This window comes from Aethalodelphis obliquidens, unplaced genomic scaffold, assembly GCF_003676395.1.
Source record: "Aethalodelphis obliquidens isolate GAN/ISIS:26980383/991018 unplaced genomic scaffold, ASM367639v1 scaffold11, whole genome shotgun sequence".
NCBI lineage: Eukaryota > Metazoa > Chordata > Mammalia > Artiodactyla > Delphinidae > Aethalodelphis > Aethalodelphis obliquidens.
In genome coordinates this window covers 4,739,996-4,756,857 of record NW_020837955.1, presented here as the reverse complement: position 1 = coordinate 4,756,857, position 16,862 = coordinate 4,739,996, and the positions used below count along the sequence as shown (strand labels likewise).

The window sequence follows — 16,862 nt, the reverse complement described above, 5'->3', positions numbered from 1 at the left end:
CTCCATTTACTAATTGTGTGATTGTTTCTTAATTTCTTCATTTGTAAAATGAGAACTATAACAATATAAAAGTTAATAGATGTTGAGAGGTTTAAGTGAAATAATCTATATTAAAACACAGACTAAATCTGGCATATTGTAAGTTTCAGTAAATATTAACCTTTTTTTCCCTTTTTCACTCAAGTCATAGTAGAAAAAATCTACAGCTTCTGACTTTGAGTTCTGAGTTTCTCTTACCCAAAATAAAGATACACACTGTATATTGTGGCACTGGAGTCTGGGATTTTACCATCTAAAATATCCAATAATTTCCTTTTCAATTATCCATTAAGTCCCCTTATGGAAGACTTGGGTGAAGAAAGAAATCTGGATGATATAAAAGGGATGGGCGAGGGATCTGCCTAAGCATGACCCCAGGGGGAGGGGAAATCTTGTTTATTTATAAGTTACTCGGCTGGCAGAGATACCAACCTCTCTGATGGGCAGGCACTGCCCTGAAGTTGGCAGGACCTACAAAAGTGGTGGTTATGTTGGGTCTTTTCAAACACCGGACAATAACCGTTCCAGCCATAAGAGGCTGATTATGAAATCCCATGTCCAGACCAACAGGGAGCACCCTTTCTGCAGGTAGATTAGATGGCTTTGACATGGATTTCAGAGCCCTGGTCACGGGACAGCCCTATCAACTACCACAGTGGATGGGTGGCCAGAAACCTCTCTTGGACCACATAAACTCCAGAGTCCAGGGACAACTGAGTAATAACGTAATATTTACTAAATGCCAGGTTTTGTGGGAGAAGCTTTGTAGGATTAGTTAAAAGTGTCTCCTCCATAAAACACTTCCTTCACATGGCTTCCGTAACATCCTATTCTCCTGCTTTTAATTCTACCTTATCAGCTACTACCTCTTTTCCTTGGCTGATTTTTCCTCATCTATAAGACATGTTTACATAGGATGCTCCAAAGGTTTGTTCTTGGACTTCACTTACTTTGTCAACCTCATCCAACTGCAGAGCTTTAAAACTCTATGTTGAAGACTCTCACATCTCTAAACCAGCCCTGTCCTCTGAATTTCAGACCTATATCCAATTGCCTGTTTGATCCCCAATTAGATCAATTATAAACTCCCCCAATTTTAAATGTTAAAACTCCCCAATCCTGATCTCTCTCTGCTACTCTCCCACTGCTCAAGAAGACAACAACCTGCTGCTTTCAGTATTCATTATCTCAGTAAATAGCAGAAACTACATCCTTCTACTTGCTTGACCTTAACTGAACATTCTTACTCCCCAGGGTAATCCTCCCTAAATTCCATTGAGTCTATATTTAGAATATCTGCAGTTATCTGGCTGTCTCTGAACTCCAAATACCATCTCCCTCATGGATTATGTAATAACCATCTGACTAGTGCTCCTGCTTTCTCCTTTGCACCTTCACCGCAGCCCTTTTTTTTTTTTTTTTTTTTTTTTGCGGTACACGGGCCTCTCACTGCTGTGGCCTCTCCCATTGTGGAGCACAGGCTCCGGACGCACCGGCTCAGCGGCCATGGCTCACGGGCCCAGCCGCTCCGTGGCATGCAGGATCCTCCCGGACTGGGGCACGAACCCGTGTCCCCTGCATCGGCAGGCAGACTCTCAACCACTGCGCCACCAGGGAAGCCTCACAGCCCATTTTTAATTAAGCAAAGTAACCATTTTTCCCAGGCCAAGATTTTATTTTTTAGTAAGGCTATGGCATTATTATCCATTATTACATACATACACACACACACACACACACAAATAGAATAAAATAGTAAAATATAATGAAATAATAAACTACTTATGATAATACCTTTGAAACATTCAAATTAAATCTAAAATTTTAAATTTCATTAAATTAATTATAATGTAAGGGCAAGGGCAGAGAGTGAGAAACAAAATAAACACCTACACACAGTCAATGGGATTAATAGTACATGGGTGATATTTTCCCCTTGTTTTTTGTCCTTTTCCAGACAAGTATTAATAAAAAAGATAAAATGGAACTACAAATAATGATACTCGGTTAACTTACTGGAGAAACACAGAATTATGCTGTATCTGGAGACTACATTTTATCACTAAAAAGTTCACACTAAATGTTTTCTGTTGTTTTCCTCTTTCAATCAGTCATTTTAATGTCATATTGTTACAGACATTATCAATTTCTTTGTTTTTGGTATGTGGTTATTGTTGTTTTTGAGAGAAAATTTATTGTCTTGTGTTTTCATAAAAGCCAGAAGAAATATTCTGAAGCAAGATAACTTTGTGTAAACAACTTTAAATCCAGATTAATGTTAAACCTTTCTTCTAATGTATCAGATCTACTCTAATATTTAATATTATTTTTGTGGGATGAGAGCACTGTGAATGCTGTTACTTTGTTTATACAAGTCATTATTTTGTTAAGTTACTAAAATAAAAATAGAGAGGAATTCCTAGAGGACTCTCAATGTTTTTTTCAGCCCAATTAATTACTTTCGGTCCCTGAGGTACTGTGGAATATTTCTTCAGTTTTGTTTGACCATTTAAATACCTCAAACTTTTAAGGATTGTTAGAGTCAATAATTTGCCTATTTCATTCACATGTGAGGTTGTGCCCTTACTGGAAACTTTGAAGACCCAGGATTTAGAAGCTAATTCTATTTGATTGTTTTCTTCTTTTTATCCTCTTAGCCAATCCTTTGTTGTTGTTTCAGGATCTGTGGCAAACAGTGTAGTAATTAGGGAGGATTCATAATTTCTCAGTCAACTAAACAAGGGGGAATGGTGCTGTCTAGATCAGAGTTCTGAAATCTATCCATTACATGTGTTAGCAGTTGTTTAAATACCATGTATCTCTATGTACCAACATCAAAAGGGAGAAATAATTCATAATAATTGGAAAAATCAGCAGAAACAATAATTCTTGGAGTATTAAGATTTGATAATGTGCATATGTGTGACCTAAAATATATTTCTAAAAACATTTCTAAAATAGGTTTTTTTTCTATATATGAGTCTAGCCAGCCTTCTCTACATGATGGGCAGAGATTTATATATGATATAGAATAGTGAATCCTTAAGTTAAAATTTTCTGACTGCTTATTAGATGTCAGACATTATATCTGCATGCCTTATCTCTTTTAAGCCTTGCAATAACCTTATAGTCAAAAGGGAAATGCAGAAGACTTCAATTCTATTACTCTCTCTGTCACCATTCCAATTAGAGTTCTGTATAATTAATTGGAAGATACACCTTTTTTTTTTAATCTAGAGATAATAGTGACTGTTTCATCTTTAAAAAGGAGAGTCTACTATTAGTTAATATTTTCCATAATATAACAGATAGGAATTACTCAGCCTTAGTACAAAAACATTTCTTATGCCTTTATTTTTGATTAGTCAATTCTGATACGAGCCCTTTACTCAAGATCTGAGAGAAGTATAACAGTAGGCATCCCCCCTGGGCTTATCATAGAGTTTACTGGGTAGGCTCTGCAGCCAAGCACCTGGGTTCCAGACCTGGTTATATATTATCTCTCAGGCAAGATACCTAACTTCAATATCAACAACAATATTCACTTATTAATTCAACAAATATTTATTAAATAGCTACACTGTGTTAAGCACTGGGACTTCAGCAGAGAACAACACAGACAAAAATGTTTCCTTTGTGCAGCTTACACTGTAGTGTGGGAGTCAGAGAAAAAATAAAATAATTATCAATTTATAGGTATTTATATAGAATATATTATATATAATTATTTATATAGAATATATATTATAGTTATATATAATTTATATATAAAATTATATATATATAATTAACATATATTTATATAATATGGTTTTCAGATCCATATAAGTGCTACAAAAATGTAAAACAATTCAGGAAGGACATATGGAAGGGTAGGGTGAGAGTTTGCACTTACAAAGAGGTTACCAGGAAAGCTATCAGAAAAATGTAAAAATTTGGCAGGACAGGAATAAAGACATAGACATAGAGAATGGACTTGAGGACACAGAGAGGGGGAAGGGTTAGCTGGGACAAGGTAGGAGAGTAGCATGGACATATATACACTACCAAATGTAAAATAGATAGCTACTGGGAAGCAGCTGCATAGCACAGGGAGATCAGCTAGGTGCTTTGTGATCACCTAGAGGGGTGGAATAGGGAGGGTGGGAGGGAGACACAAAAGGGAGGGGATATGGGGATACATGTATACGTACAGCTGATTCATTTTGTTGTACAGCAGCAACTAACACAACATTGTGAAGCAATTATACTCCAATAAAGATGTTAAAAAAAAATTGGCAAACGTTTGTAAAAGGTGAGAGAGCAAGTCGTGTGGGGAAGGGCCCTCCAGGTGGAGGGCAGAGCAAGTTAAAAGGTCCTGAGGTGGATACATGCCTAACGAGTTTGAGGAAGAGCAAGCACCTGGAAGACTTGCTCAGGTTTTGCTTGGCCTCAGGTAAACAACCTGAGTTATTTAACCTCAGGTTAAATGACTGACTGACGCTCACTTTGGGTAGCTAGCAAGTAATGCAATTGAGTCATTGGTTTGCTGATACATGTTTACAGCATGTGAACTAAAATAAAGCAAGTTTTTCCTTTATTATTGCTTGACAAAGAGTATCTTTAAAGGGCTTCCCTGGTGGCGCAGTGGTTGAGAGTCCGCCTGCCGATGCAGGGGACACAGGTTTGTGCCCTGGTCCAGAAAGATCCCACATGCCGCAGAGCAGCTGGGCCCGTGAGCCATGGTTGCTGAGCCTGTGCGTCCGGAGCCTGTGCTCCGCAACGGGAGAGGCCACAAGAGTATCTTTAAAGATTGAACCAACTCTTCCTTCTAGTCTGCTCAAGCAGATTACCCACTGCATCTAAATTTAAGTCACCCATTTTTCAGAAGCACCAACAGGAACCCAAAAGGATTTATCTAAACAAGCAGTGTGCTTAGAGACTGGAAAATAGGAATTTTGAAAAAGAAAACAAATCTTTTATAAACTAATATTCTGTTCATGTTAAAGATGAACACAACCACCAAATACCATCTGGTAGAGTGCACTTTATGCACACAGAATGATTCTACACATTTCACAGGACGTTAAGACAAGGTACTTGCCCATAGGGATTCTAAAATAGATAAAATGAACATATTTAGATGGTTTTTTCTTTTCTCACTTAGGCAAACAAGTTCTGATTTATGTTATTAAACTGCTTGAGAGCAGGAACTGAAGCTTTCAATTCAGGACAGCAGTTTTTCCAAAAATGTGTGTGCACTCCTGGGATTAAATTATTGGTCTTTTAACAAAGTAATAATGTTTATGAATATATTTTAGTATGACTTAATCTTTTTATTTTTATGTCAAGTAGTGTTTTGTCGTTTATCATTCTGATATAAAATTTCCTTTCTGAGATAAGTTCATTTATGTAAAAAAGTCAGTTTATTCAATTTACTTTAAAAAAAGTAAATAATATGCAAATATAGCACATCTGAAACTTAAAAATGCAGCTAATCTAGAATGACACTGCATTACATGAGCATCCCTTAAGACCTTTCATCCTGTCCATTTATTATACTATATTTGGCTACTTCATTCACTTTCTCTCTTCGTATATGATTATGATTATTAACACTTTCTCCTCAGGTCTCCAGCTTATCCTACCCCATCTTTATTCTCAGCTGGTGATCCTGATTACTGTTTCACTGAGAAGATTGAAGCAATTTTCTGCAAGCACTCTGAATTTTATATATATATGTATATATAAACAATCCTGTAATTATACACTACATCTTTCCTCCTATTACTGATAATGTACTGTCTGATCTCCCATCTAGGGCAAGATATGGGGAAAGAGTTTTGCATTCTACTTTTTCTAATTGTTCTCTTCTCATCCTCTCTAAAATAATTTCAATCATATTTCTAAACCTCCCACAACTACTGCACTGAAACTGCTCTTTTCAACATCACCAATAAATTACTTATCAGTAAAACCATTGATCAATTCACAATCCTTGTTTTTGCTTGTTTCTTAGCTTTGTTGGCCTATTTTTCATTGGACCTATCAGTAGCATAGACATTAGATCAGACATAACTGATCTCTGCCTTCTCCCTAATACAATTTCTACCCTTAGTTTCCAGGACACACGTTCCTCTGGGTCTCCATTCCTGGTCTTCTTCTCCTCAGCAAAATTAGTCTTTGGATGTCTTTTACATTCACTCCCTTAAGAATCTCATCCAACCTCAAAGTTTTACGCAGCATTTAAAAAGCTCAAGACTTCAAATGTATATTTTTAGTCCATATCTCTTCCCTAAAAATCATACCCAACTCTCTACTCAATAGCTTCAATTACATGTCAAAAGACATTTCAAATTTAACATGTCCAAAACTGAATTACTCCTTTGACTTTTTTTTTATTCTGGTTAATGGAAAATCAATCCTTCTAGTTGCACAAGCCATATATTAGTAGCCTTGTTAACTTATGTCTTCCTTCCACATCCAATCATCAATGAATCCTGTAGTTTCTAGCTGCAAAATACGAGGTTGAAACCTCTTCTCACCATTTCCAGAAATATCACTCCAAGCCTAGTCTGGACTACTGAAATAAAATTTAAACTAATTTCCATAATTTCTTACATGCCTGCACCATGGACTATTCTCGATAGAGAATCTAGAATGTTCCTTTAAAATTTGAAGTGTATTCTTGACATTGCTCTACTCAAATTCTGCCATCAGTACTTGATTTCACTCAGAGTACTTATCTCCACACCTTCCCAATTACCTGATGGTTTCATTTCTACAATTTTCCTTCTCACTTACTTTATTCCAGTCCCACTAGTATCTTTGCTCTTCCTCCAGCACGCCACGCAGGCCTGAACTTCAGGGTCTTTGTACTTGTACCTTCCCCAGATAATCAGGTGGCTCAACCTCTCTCACCTTCTTCAGCTCTTTGCTAATGTCACGTCAGTGAAATCATCACTGATCAAATTGCAATCCCCCATGTACTCACTCACCACTTTCCCTCCTGTATTTTTCCTCATAGCACTATCACCTTCTAAAATTCTATATAACTCATTTATGTATTTTGTGAATTTTCTTCTACTAGAATGTAAGCTCCATGAAGTCAGATATGCTTTCTGCTTTGTTACTGATATGCCTTAGTACTTACAGTGTGGGTCCACCTTTGCACTTCCTGTGCCTGGGAGGATAAATTTAGTGCAATGAAGGAAGTAGGAAGCGTAGTTCCCAGTTTTGTATTATACTCCACTCAACTATATTTACAGTTAGAAAAAATATCTTGCTTTGATATCCATCTTACATACTCTGTGTCTGTCTCTTTCAATTTCTTCCAAACTCAAGACAGAAAAGAGAGGTGTGTGTGTGTGTGTGTGTGTGTGTGTGTGGGTGAATGTGTGTGTGCATGTTACTTTTATTCTACATCTTAAGAATAAATGACTTATGTCAAAACATATTCCAAAGGGGTATTAGTGAACATTTCATTAGAGCCAACTAGTATTTCACATATCTTTACCTCTAACCACCAGAAGATTTCCTTATTACATTAATAAATGTTCCACATGAATAACAAGGGCTGAAATGAGAAGTTAAGGATAATGTGGATTGTATGAACAAAGTGTAAGGACCCAAGGAGTCCTTTGTCTTTTGGAACAGAACCCAAAAGTTGATTCCATGAGTTCCACCTAATGATTCGGAGTTTCTTATTGCCTGATACTAACTAAATATTAACTGAGTTCTGTTGCTAAAATACTGTTCCGTTTGCCTAAAGTGAACTTAATTGTAAGATGTTTTCAGATACATGAAAGGAAAGTCTTACTTGCTAATAAAATGTACACGTGTCGTAGTATTTGGCCTGAGACATACTTCTCTAAGCAGTAGCAAAGTTGTGACAGAGAACACTAATCATATTTTACCACCACCTATTGGTAGCTACTTCATAATAGTCAAGAATAATCTAATTATTGTATAAAGACATTGGCTCTGGCCAGTTTACAACATTCAACACTTGGTAATACATTGAATAGATACAATTCAGAAACATTTTAAAAGCTAAAATATATCTTTCTATAAGGTGGCTATTTTCAGTTTCAAATAAATTGAAGTGCTTTTGTTGTTGTTGTCTTTCTCAGGCTTATAAAGGTCCAGAGACCTACAAATCCTACACTTAAACTTTTGCACTTTAGTGCCAGGGTTTCTCAAGTCCAACCTCAGAACCTACGTACAATTCTAACTAGCTAGTTTTCTCAGACTTCAGTACGTTAAAAACAGATTTATTTTCAAAATAATAGTGTTAATAGACCCAGGCAAACTGAATGAAGTAAGCATATAGCTAATGGTGTGACAGTATTGAGGGGAACAAGCAGAAAAATCTACCTTAAAAAAGATATGATAAATTAGCATGAGGTCAGAGGTTAATTGTTAATTAAGCCTCAAATATCACAGTACCATCTGTTGATATAAATATGGAATCTAATTTAGGAACTAGTCACAGTATCCTGAGTTCAGTAAGGCAAAAAAAAAATGTTTTGGGCAACTATTATAAACAAAATATTTAATGCTAGGAATCAGGGATAAGTTATTCAATACAGTCGCCACCTTTGAGAAAATTCTTATCATTTATGACATAAATACTGAGAGTTAAATAATGTTTAGTATACTTTGGTTAAGCATACACTTCTAAAAATAAACCAGAGCCAGTAATCACAAGATTAAGGGTCTAGTTCTAATTATCTCACTTTTAACTACCTGAACTGGGGTGTGTCATTGGACCTATATTCTCAACCATAAAATATAATAGGAATTAATAACACTTGAAATATATATTCTATATAGTTGATATAGAATCAAATGAAGCAATAAAATGTTTAGAAAATTCTATTCAAATAAAAAGTATTGCTTAAGGAATTAATTTAAGTTGTAGCTAAGATCTTGGGATTTGGAGTAGAAAAAATTAGGAATGAAATCTGTCACTTATTAGCTACATAATTTTGGGCAAGTCACTAAACCTGTTTATGTCCCAGTGACTCCATGTACGATATTCAAATAAAATGGCATCTAACTCAGGGCTGCCGTGATGATTAAATGAAATAGCCCACATCTAGAATGCAGCTTAGTGCATAGCATGTACTTAATAAATACTTACTATTAATGTTAATATTTAGAAAGATGAAAAATACATAATACAATTCAGAAAAAAATCTGTAAAGTGTTGTTTTTCAAAGAGCATACCCTTCAGGTATCAGTAGGATTCATTCTTATGGATGACTGGACAACGTAGGACACATGATATGTTACCATATCAGCAAACAGGTAAAACAAAATTTCTCCCTAACTACCTGAAAATTCATTTTTTTTGTTGTCTTACCTACAAAATGTGTCATCTACAATATTGCATGGCGACTTTAGCACTGCTTGTTCTCTCTCTCATCCAGTTTACGTCTTACTAAATAGCAAAATAAATCTCCAGTAAATGTTTGAAAATGTATCAGAATGTTCGATCTTTGTTAATTAATCAATTGATCATGGAGGATCAAGGACAGGCTTGGGGCTGGGGCATAAGAAAATGATGAAAAAATCAGTCATCAACACTTGGAGCTAAAAAGGACAAATTCAGTGGAATCCATGATTCATAAAAAACAATATCTAATATGCATAATTCTAAACCCATAAATATATTGTCAAGATTATCCTCTTAATATATTTCTGCAGTTGATATTTTCATTAAAAAATGAGTGAGAATGGAGTACACAATGGTGACATTTCTGGAATGACAGAATGAGGAGCTCTGTGGACCCTATTCCACTAAGAAAACTCTAACTACTAAAAAAAAATAGTTGTAAAAATTAAAGTTTCTGTAAATTGTTCTAAAAGTATACAGTATCTGGAGAAACACTGCTTTAAGAAAATCTATTAAATCTCAGTCAGAAGGACAAGTCTGTGGCATTTGAGCAATAAGCTGTTTCCTTGCAACCCCCAGCCAGCACTGCATCATGGGAGCTCTACTTCTTGGAGGTGCAGCCAGGATCCTAGGACTCCTTCTCCCCCAGAGATCCAGCCTAAGATTATGGTGTCTGCCCTAGAGGTACTGGCCAACTCCAGCTCCATGTTGCAGAAGCCCAGCATCTGAGAAGCCTGACATTTCTTTCTGTCCACAATGGAATGAAATTAGAAATCAATAACACAAAGAAAATTTCAAAATTCACAAATATGTGAAAATTAAACAAGGGACTCCTAAATATCCAGTGGGTAAAATAGAAAATACAAAGAAAATTAGAAAACATTTCTAAACAAATGAGGAAAAAAAAAAAAAGACAACCACACTAAAACTTAAGCAATGGCAGTTCTCAGCGAAAATTTTAGAGTTATAAACATCTGTATCTAAAAAGGGAAAAGTTCTCAAATCAATAACTTTTCATCTTAAGACAGTGAAAAAAGAGAGCAAAATAAAACTAAAGCAAGCAGAGGACAAGAAATCATAAAAACTAGAGTGGCAGTTAATGAAATAAAAGTAGGAAAATGACAGAAAAAAATCAATGGAATCAAAAGTTGGTATTTTGAAAAGATCAAAATTGACAAGCCTCTAGTCAGATTGATTAAGAAAAAAGAGAGAAGACTCAAATTACTAATAACAGTAATGGAAGAGGGGGCATCACTACTGACTTTAGAGCAATAAAACAGATTATAAGGGAATGTTATGAAAAATTTTACCAGCATATTAAATAACTTAGATGAAATGAACAAACTCCTAGAAATACACAATTACCAAAACTGATTCAAGATGATAAAGGAAATCTGAATAGACCTAAAAACAAGTAAAAAGATTGGATTAGTAATTTAAGAAAAAAAAAAAGGCCACTTCCCATAAAGAAAAGACCAGGCCCAACTGACTTTATTAGTAAATTCTACCAATCATCTAAAGAAGTCACACAATCTTCACAATCTCTTCCAAAATATAACAGAGGAAACACTTTCTAATTATATAAAGTTTATATTACCCTGATACCAAAACCAAACAGAGGTACCCGAAGAAAAGAATGCCACAGATCAGTGTAGCTGATGAAAACAGAAGTAAAAACTGTTAACAAAATACTAGCAATTCAAATTCAGCAATACATAAAAATGATTATACACAATGGCCAAATAGGATTTATCACAGGTATACAAAGTTGTTTCAACATAAGAAAACCAACTAATGTAATACACAGATAAAATGAAGAAAAAATTATCATATCAGAAGAATCAGAGAAAGTATGACAAAATCCAATACCTTTTTGTGATAAAAACACTTAATAAACTAGGGATATATGGGAACTTCCTCAACCTGATAAAGGACAACTACAGAAAACTACCAACTAGCATCAATGTTGAAAGACTAAAAGCTTTCCCCGTACAATCAGTAATAAGACAGATTTCTACTCAAAACTTTTATATAACAAAGTACTGAAAGTACTAGCTAGAATAATTAGGAGAGAAAAAGAAATAAAAGTCATCCATAAAGGAAGAAGCACAACTATCTCCATTTGCAGATGACAGGATCTTTTAAATAGATAATCCTATAACTAAAACAACTATTAGACTAATAAATGAGTTCAGTAAGGATGTAGGATACAAGATCAATTTAAAAAATCTGCAGTATTTCTATACACCAATGATAAACAATCAACAATGAAATTAAGGGAAAAATTCTACTTAATAAAATTAAAAATAAAATAAAATACTTAGGAATAAATTTAACAAGACAAGTAGAAAAGCTGTCACCTGAGAACATCAAAACATTGTTGGCAGTGACCGACATGCGGAGTCAGAGATTGAGTGGGGTGTTGGAAGTTAAATAGAGCAAAGGGAATATTTCTTGTTAAAGGGTTGTCACAGCAGCCTGGTATAGGCTTGGGGCAAACCCAAGTGGGGCAAAGGAAGGCATTCAAACAGCTGGAAGGGGATGTCAGAGCCCAAGGGAAATTAGCAGTGCTTCTGTGAGAGGGTCAGTGTGGGAGTGGTGGCCCGGTGTGGTTGCAAAACCCAAAGAGGGTTATTAGAGCATTTGCATGGCCTGTTGTGGGGGACTGTGTTGTAGGGTTATGGTGCTGTAAACACAAGAAGGACACAGTGGGACATCAGTCTACAGTGGGATGTCAACATAAGTGGAATGAAGAAGGCAACAGTTCAGTGAATGGTGGTAGCTGCAGGTCTTGTGAAGTGATGGTGTGGAGTGTTGAAGCTTGAATTCAGGAAGGAGGGTGTTTGCATGGCCCTGTACAGGATTTCAGAATCCAAGCAGGATGAGAATTGTTGGAAGGAGAGGAATGGCAGGCAGGTGATGTCAGAACGTGAAAGGGTGAGGGGAGCATCAGAATGAGGGTCAGAAACAGAAGACTGGTTACATTCAGTAAGTAATGTACTGAAGGTAATAAGAGCCAGGCTTCCCATTTTCAGTTATTAGTGTGAACTAATGGATATATATATATATATTTTTATAATCTATAAAATTTATAATATATAATATTACATATAACATGTATATATGTATATGTATATATATACACATATAGTAAATATAAAATTAACATAGATGCAAATGAGTATGGTGCATATATCACACATACTTGTGTGTGCATACATATATATATATATATATATACACACACATTCATGTATATATATATTTTTTGAACATATACATACATGCAGTCTTATATACATACATATATTGCCTTGCTCTGTCCATTGAGTGGGGCCTGGAAGCAGAGATACCCAATAACAACTCATAGAATATTCTGTGCACCCAGTACTTACTTTATAAATGCTATTTCCCACTTAAAGGAACCAGAGCTTTTTAGAGAAATGGTTAAATCCAGTACTGGTATAAGAAAAGTATAAAATGAGTCTGGAACATCTTGCTGTGCTAGAAAATAGCTAAGTGCTCAAAGAATGATGTGGATATGTTAAAAGAACACAAGAACCTGCTTAAATGGGCTCATCAAGACTAACTCCGGAATAATTTGAGCACCAAAATAAATAATTACAGTAATGATTATACTCCTCGAATAAAACAGAAATCTATGAGTTCATATTTATATCAATAAATAAATTAATAAATACATGCGGGGAAAAGAAAGCTTTTGTATATAGTAGAATGCCAACTCATAAATGTAGAAGACATCATGGTATTATAAAATCATAATTTGCCAACAACTGTAAAAATAATTCAGCTAAAGAACATAAATGTTTTTTTAAAATAATGGGTGAAAATGAATGAGGAAAGAACATTTATATAATCTTAAGGTAAGTCATCAACATACTTTAAGGCAGATGCAACTTTGATCAAGTTTTCAAGAGTAACATTACCAGTAATGGGATACATGTAAACTATTTTTTTATAGGATTCAGTGAGATGGATGCAGCATCTCTTCTTGGTGATATTCTTACCAAAAAAATTCATAACTTAAACCTATTCATGAGAAGCATCAATGAACCCAAACTGAGGGAAGCTGTACAAAATAAGTGTACTGCAATCTTCAAAAGCATCAAGGAAGGATTGTTTCAGATTAAGGAGAGTGAAGAGGTATGGCAACTGAAGGTCACCTGTGATCCTGGATTGGGTCACTTTGCTATAAAGGACATTATCAGGGCAACTGGCAAAAGTTGAATGGAGTCAGAGGGTTAGATTGTAGTAAGGTATCAAAGTTACTTCCTAATTTTAACGGTTCTGTTGTGGTTATATATAAGGGACTATGCTTTTCATAGAAATTAGAAATTGTGTTTGGTGGTCATAAGACATCATGCTGATAACTTAGTCTCAAATGTTTTTGTACCATTCTTACATTTTTTTCTGTAAGTGTATATTATTTTAAAAGAAAACTTAACATAAAATAAATATACACATATTTATGACAATGGGAAAACACATATATGTGTATTATGTATGTAGTTTATGTGTGAATATGTAAACATATGCATACACACATTTGTGCTTTATATAATTATATATGACCATGATATGATGGAAAAATATCGAAACATACCAGTTAAAATGATTTATATGATGAGGAAGTGCTGGAGAGCTAACTGGGGGAAAGGAGACACAGAATGGAAAGTAAAGCAAAAATAGAAAATATAAAAGAAAGCTGCCATAAAAAGAACTAATATAATGTATGGATATGATTGCATTTATGAATATATACATATTAATTGTAAAATAAAACTAAACAAGGGAAAAGGAAGCATAAACATCTGGGGCATTTCCACTTGCTGTTTTTAGCACACCTCTGAATTTTTCTTTTTGATTCACAAAGGCGACTTATATTCAAAATCACCCAGCACATGCTGGTTAAGTTAGGAGAATTGTAGTGGCAATCAAATTTTGCTGCTCTGTCTAACCATTAGTTTATCAAAATCAAAACTGAACTACTTTTATTTGGGGATAGGTTGTAGGGAATAAGTCTGCTGCAAAGCCTACTTTTATTATTAAATAATTCTGCCTCTATCTCTTAAAGATGCTTCTTAATCTGGAATTTTTATTTTAACTTTTTTTCTTTTGCGTGAGTGAGGCAGGTGTGTAAGTGGAGAAGACTGCAGAAATGAAGACTTTTTCTTTCCTTTTTAAAACTGTTATGGGATTTTGTGAATCCATGTGAAATATAAAGTATTCAAAACTAGAACAGGAGATATTGAATTCTTCAGTTTTCTTAAGTAACTATTCTAATACAAATACTTTTTTTTTAACCTAAAATAAATTGTTTTCTTAGCTCCAAATCAACCAATTCCTGGTAGTTAAGCATAGAATCACCATAGGCACTTCTCAACATCAATTGGATCTCCTGTTGTTTCTCCTAGAAAACTGACACCTATTAACTGTTTATTGAGTATATCTCAGGAACACTGTTTTTGTTCCTTTCTATTTATCAGTATCTCAGGAAAATAACAGCATTTACATACTTAAGCCTTAATCAACAATAGCTGTTAGTATGTGAAGAAATAAACAGCTTCAAGGCATGCAATAAACTGAGGTTTATTTAAGAAACAGCACAGAGGATCATTTATTGCCAAGTTACTAAAGGTAATACTGATCACTGCTATTAAAATACCAGTAGCTTTCAAATAGTTACCCAAGCAAGTATTCCACGTTCAAGCCCAGATTTCAAATTAGTCCATTTTTATTTAACTCTTAGGAAGAGCAGAATGGTTTACTTCTGGTTAATTAAAAAGAAAAACCAAAAATAGGAAACAAAAAAACCCTCTTTTTATCAAGAAGGTTTAGAAATTGCAGACTTTTCTTTGGATCATACAAGAGTCTTATGGCATGAAGTAAATGAAAATCATTTTCTACTAAAGTTATAAACTATCTTCACCATTTCTATAAAATACGATTAAAAGAGACCAAGGAGTATCAACTGACTGTTACCTAGAAAACTAGAAAGTCCTCCATGGCTTTAAGAAAAGACATGATAGAAATAAGAGTAAAGATTAGAAATATAGCTGTAAATAGGGAAAAAAAGATCAATTTGAAATGTCTCTTGCCCAGCTCTGCAAAATATGGCTTTATTACTGCACTCAATGGCTTTATGGTTGTCCATAAAATTCCATTAAAGATAAAGATCTCATATTCTACTTTATTGCTTTGGTGACCATATTCCTCTAAGCCAGGGTTTCTCAGTTTTGGCAGCCATAAAATCTTGGGCTGGTTAATTCTGCATTACTCTGCCACTCACATCTTTGTTTAGAAAAGCATAGCAGTAAACCAATCATAAAGGCATAAAATTATTGGAACCAGAAAAAAAATCTCTGGAGGAAATGCTAAAATGAATCTTTATGAAATTTGTCCTTCCATTTCTAAATATATTCAAGCAGGTTTTTTTTAAATTATGTTTTAATGTTTTTGGAATTTCTAGGGGATGTATATTGCATTTCATTACTTCAGTATCTTTTCTTTCAGAAAACTCTTTATCCATTTATTCCCCTTTACCTCATCTTGAGGCTCCATTACCCCAAGTCATTTCAGATTTAATCAAGAATAAGATGAAAAAAGAAAAAGAATGTTATTTTATCATCTCTATGCCCTAATTATAGACTGCCTGAAAATAAAGTCTACACAGAGTTAAGCAATACAAAGAGGGGCAAAACTGCCAGAGACTGATGACCACTTGTCTGAAACCTTGGTTCTAAGAGTCTTTCTTGAAATCAGATCCACCTGACATTCCACAGACTTTCATTGATTACATAGTATATATTCCAAGCACTGTTCTAGTTACTGAGGATACAACAGTGAATAAAACAGAGTCTGTCACTGTGGACCTAATATAATATTTGGCACAGTAGACATAATAAATAAGTAAGAGTGCACGCAGAGTGAAAGCAAATGGGGTAAAGTGGATATGAAGCACAGTGAGAAGGTTATTGTTATTTTCTGTAAGGTGCTCAAGTAAGACCATTTTGCTAAGGGAGAATCAAGCGGAAACATACAGGGAGGGAAGAATGTGAATGTCTGGGAAAAGAGAACTTCAGACAGTGGAAACAGTAAGTGAATGGGCCCTGAGGCAGGAGTCAGGCAGTGTGCAAGGAGGTCAATGAGACCGGAACAGAATTGCTGAGAGGATGAGAACTAGGAAATCAGGTCAGGTAGGTGTCACAGGGACATCATCTTTTATCCTGGGTCATCTGGGAATCCATTGGATGATGTTCACAAAGAAGTGAAGCTATTTTAGGTAATTTTTCAAACAATTACTCTGTTGTGTGAGTAATAGACCAGAGAGGAGTGAGATTAAAGTCCAGTAGAAATCAATTGCAATAATCTAGGCATAAGCTGATGGTGGCTAGTATCAGGAAGAAAGCGGTAAGAGTGAAAA

At 34.9% G+C, this 16,862-nt stretch overlaps 1 protein-coding gene across 16 annotated transcripts in view; it reads right to left on the bottom strand.

Annotated features, from left to right (window-relative positions):
* PCDH15 (protocadherin related 15) overlaps positions 1-16,862 on the bottom strand; it is a 718,778-nt gene that overhangs the window by 237,462 nt on the left and 464,454 nt on the right. The window lies entirely within an intron of this gene.